Source organism: Pyxicephalus adspersus, chromosome 3, assembly GCF_032062135.1.
Source record: "Pyxicephalus adspersus chromosome 3, UCB_Pads_2.0, whole genome shotgun sequence".
NCBI lineage: Eukaryota > Metazoa > Chordata > Amphibia > Anura > Pyxicephalidae > Pyxicephalus > Pyxicephalus adspersus.
This window is the reverse complement of record NC_092860.1, coordinates 9,735,027-9,740,897: the sequence shown is the minus strand read 5'-3', so window position 1 is coordinate 9,740,897 and position 5,871 is coordinate 9,735,027.

The window sequence follows — 5,871 nt, the reverse complement described above, 5'->3', positions numbered from 1 at the left end:
TTGAAATTTTAGACCAGCTATGCATTTATCTCCTACAGGAATTTTACGTATTTTATCTCTGGACATAAATGCCCGGAGGACCCTCATGTGATGCTACTGAGTTCATAGGAATTCAGGGATTGTTGTGTGGAGAGATGAAGAAGAAGAGAAAGAAATAAAAGGAAAAGAAAGAGAGAGAGGGAGAGGAGAAGAAAAGAAAAGAAAAAAGAGAAATAGAGGGTCACAGAAATAAGAAAAAAAAAAATGGAGGATGAAAGATAAAAAATAAAAGAGTGATGGGAGCAACAGAGTGAAAGAAAGAGAGAGATGGGAGGTGTAAGGTTTTACAAAGAAAAAAAGTTAAGCTACGTACACATGTGCAATAATTGTCGATAGATCAACAATTATTTTGACCGATTGTATTGTGCACAATTCTGTACATGATGTAACGATACGATCGTTTCCAATATATTCCACCAATAATGTACACACACTACATACGATTGTTTGATCGATGCAGGAAATGACGTGTAAAGGAGAAAGTGTCCTGCAGAACCATCCAAGATCACTGAACGACCGTACACATGATAGATAGGGAACGGTCGTCGCCCAATCAGATCCGCCGGGACGGACGTTCGTTTCCAGCGACAATCCTCGTTCGTCGGTGTTGTTGGCCAGTCGTTGTGCACTTCTTTTGTTAATGATTATCGGACGAACGATCGTTAGTTGTTCGTTTCCAATGATAATTATTGCGCATGTGTACGCAGCCTTGGGGAGAGAAAACAAGGGAAGGAGAAGAGAGAAATATAGGAGAAAGGAGGGAGAAGGGAAGATAGAGAAAGGAGGGGAGAGAAAAAGAGAGGGAGAAGGAGAGATAAAAAGTAAAGAGAAAAGAGAAAGAAATGATGAGAGAGTATAGAAAAGAGAGAAGGGAAGGATAGGGAAACATAGTGTGGCAGAAAGGACATAAATGTTCAGTGGAACCCCATGTAATGTTATTGAGTTCAGAGGAATTCATGGATTGTTGTGTGGAAGAGAGGGAGAGAGAAGAAGAAGAAAAAGAAGAAGAAAAAAGAATGAGAAGGAGAGGAAAAAAAGAGAAAGATGAGAAGAAAAAGAAAAAAGAGAAAGGAAGAGGGAGGGCGAAGAGAGAGAGAAATGGAGAAGTAACGAAAGAAAAGTAAATAAAAGAGAGTAGAGATAAGAGAAGAGTAGAGAAAGTATGGGAAAAAGAAAGAAAAAAGTATAGGATGGAATATATATAACAGGGATGAAAGAAAGTGAAAAAAAAAGGGGGGGGGGGGTAGAGAATGTGAGAGAGAATGGTAGCGAGGTAGTGAGAAGGAGAGAAAAAGAGGTAAAGAGAAGGGGATGAATATAAAAAGAGATGTAGGGCAGGAGGGAGAAGAGGAGAGAGAAATGGTGTGTCCCCATTTTTGTATTTGGCACTTGAGAACTCCATTGAGAAATATAATACGCCAAAGGGCGGTTGATCATTCAAAACTAAAATACTTCTCATTAGATTTGGCCTTTCAGAAAATATATAGGAGTAGGCTTTACTTCTTGAGAATACAATCAATGGAAAGTGACAACTTGAAGCAGCCATTGTTATTTCCAAGCATGGAGTCTCTGCCCCCCTAGACTAGGTCTTCTAACATCACATTAAGCCAATAAAATACTAATAGATGGACCCACACACTGCCTTCTCCCAATGGAATCTGTGTCGGTATTCTTCTGCTCTCAATAAGAAATGTTTCATAAATACCTTCCCCTCCTCCTCTTCCACCATTATGCAGTGTATTATCAGTTGCTTATGTCAAAGTGCATTCTGGAAGGATTTTTATCCATTCTTTCATTGCCCATTCATACCTATGTGTCCCATATTGTATAGTGTAACAAAAGCTTTTTCATGCATGGTCCCGATGGACTTACCTTTGCCAAGCAGTGTGATTGAAGGTCACAATGACGAGAATATATACAATGCCCTGTATGTGTCACTTATTAATTAAAGCCCCGCTCTATATGATGATTGAATAGTAATGTCTTTCCATCATATCTTAATATAGGAACAAACCCCCTAATTGCCCTATTTCTCAATCCATTGCCCCTCTGCTTGGACATCTTTTGTATAACTGGGACCATAAGAAACAGACCAGAAAGAAGCTGGTGAACAAGTCTTTATCTTTTCTCAGTTATCTCACTTTGGATACATTGGACCCCTTGGCACAAAAATTTCACAATAGTTAATGTGCCAAAATTATGGATCTTAAAATTTAAATTTAAATTTGCAACCTTACAGCATTGCTTGTACCTCCCTCCAAAGATACAAATTAGAAACTAATATAAATCATTGCGCTTCCGGCTGCCTCTGGAAAAGCATCAAACTAGAAAAGTGGCTGCCTGAAATACTGCGATTCATTTTCTTTTCTCACTGATTTATCCGAGTGCAATGAGCTGGGGATTTGGCAGCGCAGCCTGTGGTGAGCCTGTCATTTGTGTGGTGTTAAGGATACCAGGTGTGCCAAGCCGACATCATGTAGACAAAGTTGCACTCTTTTTTTGAATTAGTATTTATATAATAAAACAATAAAATGCAATAGTTAGAAAGAATATAAGACTACGAACACACATCAGATGGAATCTGGCTTGTGTACAGTGCTCGTTGTCAGTCGTCTGAACGACCGTCCTGGCGGATCCACAGACGGCGAATGATCGTAATGAATTTGAAAGGGAGCGCACGCAGTGGTGCACCGCTCTGTCATTCTTCCCCTTCCCTCTCCATACAACAGAACGGTGCTGTACAGTGCTCATTCATGCATCATGCAGTCATTGGAAAGGATCATTAAATATTCTTTACAACAACAAATATTGCACGCGTGTACTTAAGTAAGAGGCGGACGGCCAAATTAACCACCTGAGCAAAAATGCCCAAATCTCTGTGGCTTCTCCTTATTTTTAGTGCCCTCCGAGCTCACAGTGCACGACCATCTAATTTTATGCTCATATAACCGTCCAACAAACTAACTCCAGTTGGCACTTTCCCCTATTAGCATTATATACTTTGGCTATTAGTCAGGCAGAAGAGATTGGTGACTAACATACATATTTATAATTGAACCGCTTCCCAGCTAATAAATTCTTGCTTTAGCACCGTGTTTAGCTTCAGTGAGTTATAATAAAAAATGCAACGCTGACATTGTAATTATTAGAAGGATTAGGCTCTGACCGGGTGAATCGTGAATTGAAATAAATAAATTCAAATGTTCGGCTTCCAGTTGTATATATAAATATATATTTTTTATTTTTATTTTTTTATTTTTTTTTCCGTAAAGATGCAAGATAAAAGAATTTGGCTCTACATCGGACTGTGCAGTTCTTTTTTTTGAGCAAAAGCAGAAGGTCGTCAAGAATAAACGGTTAATACATCTGCATGGTGTATTTTACAATTATTCTTAAATTTTGCCATGGTGCAATATGCTTAAAATAAAGAAAAACTTATACATAGATCACATTATGTGGAGTTAAGGAAAGAGAGAGAGCCAAGCCGGGGAGTCTAGAAAGAGCTGACAGACAACATTTTGTTGGGGTTACACCAAAGTGCCCCTTCTTCAGGGTAAAATGTAATTAAAAGACACTTTATATCGATGTTTCTTGATTTTTAACATGGGGGAACCCTTTAAATAATTTTTGGTTCTTTAAGGAACCCCCTCTATAATTTCTATATCCACAGATCACAGTATATTAGCATGGTGGTCATTAAGAAGAACTCTTCTTACATTGCTGGGAAGAATGTCACCCTTACAGATAGCCAAAAACATCATTGGTGTCACCTAAACTGACCTGAAAGGCACAATTGCTCATTGCCCAAGGAACAACCAGCAACCGCCAAAGTCCTGGTTGAGAAACACTGCTTTGTATAATAGTTCTCCCCCGCTTGTTAAACATGCCAGCGGATTACCTGCGGCTCCCCATTGGGAATCATTGGGGGTTATAATGAGATGTTCAGTGCTGCCCGCTGTAAAATATTGAAATGATGCTTCAATGAGAAGTCATGGTTAGGACGTCCAAGCACCAGGCAATCTACCAACCACAGGGAGCCACCCAAGAACACCTATTCCCCCTCTTGTCTTAGCCAAAAGACATCCATACACCATTTTATATATACTGTGTAATTATTACATATTATATTATTATTACATATAAATTACACCTTAGCTTCAATAAAAACTTTGGATCACCAAAAAGCCATTGAAAGTGTAGGGAAATGGAACATAACTAAATGGAACATAACTAAAAACATGCTAAAACGTTAATATAATTGTTTCTGAAATGTATCATTTATAAAATAATGGATATGTAAGATATATAAAAAATAATACAGTTGGACAAGCTGTCTAGGGCTGTCCAGTCTCTCGGGGCCGGATCCACACACATTTTTAGTATTTCTCTTACAGACACATTGGTAAAGTGTGATTTACAAAAAGTCATAAAATAATGAAATCCTGGTGTGCATGTGGTCCTCAAGGGCCGGAGTTGGACCACTCTGATCTACAGTGAAGGAGCATAAAAGATTGGTAAGGTGTAAATCACACCTTACCAAACTGTCTGTAAGAGAAATACTAAAAATGTGTGTATCTATCATGTTCACAGCTAACTTTGGGCCATTTTTCGTTAGGTTGTTTCTTTAATGCATAATCCAATATCAGTATTTTGTATTTCTTTTTACAACATACAATCATTTCTTCATTACCATTTATGATTGTTTTGGATTGGAATTTGTGTTTTTCCTAGTTTAGATGTTCTCATTAAAAATCTTCATGGTTTACGCTAATTATTTTGTGTTGTTTCTTACATCGAATGATTGCATTGATTTATGGAGGGTAATTTTGGATCATACAGATTTTGTGCATTCATCAGTATTATAGAGAGGTTTTGTGAAATTGAGATAGGAGAAATGAAGAAATGTGCATTCTTAACAATAACATTTTTGGTTGAAATTTGCAAATTTATAATAACTTTTTTAATAATTGCAAAGCCCCTGACACCAAAATTTCTGGAGGTACCCATGGAAAATTGTCCCAATAGTAAAGTCAGGTGAATGCATTTATTGGGCACCTGATGACTTTTTGAGTTAATTGCAAAGCCTCTGAATATCAAAAAGTAGTTAAAATAACTTTGTGAAAGTTAGAGAATTATTGTGGCGCTTTGTATCAGTCAACTAATTTTCCAAAAAGCTGTGCGGCCCATCCAAAGCTCTATGAAGCCTCCAGGACCCAGAATGGGACCTACAAAACAAAAATGTAATTTCTTTTTTTCATTGGTCAATAGAAATCGACTCTTCCCGTCAACGTAAAAACAGATCCCTGCAAAGTGATTTACATTATCTTGTAAAAAAAATACAGTGGAGGTCAATACGAATTCCCCAGTGCTGAACTTTTCATTAAGAAAGTGACACTGAGAATGTGGAGCTGTGACCTCCCGGGGGACCTTGGGGAAAATAATTGGCATTGATAGAATTAAATCTAGGCAAACGCAGATTTCATGGACCAAATATAGTCATGTGCTTGCTGAAAGATCAGCTCAGATAGGGAAATACCTGGGCATACCTTCTGACCCCTGAATAAGAATAATTATGATTTTAGTGTTATTGGGTTTGTTTAGGGAATAATAATACAATGGAAATTGTCCATAGAATTTCCCCTATCCCCACTCAATGATTTGACAAGAGGCTTTAAAATATATTTCTCCAACAATATTTTTATTTATGGAATAACAACTTCATTCCTATAAGTAAACTTCAAACAAGTGGAAATTTCCTGCCTGATTGGTAATATCCCCCAAAGAATACACAACGATGTGCACAGCAATCATCAGCAATCCAATTCCTACCTG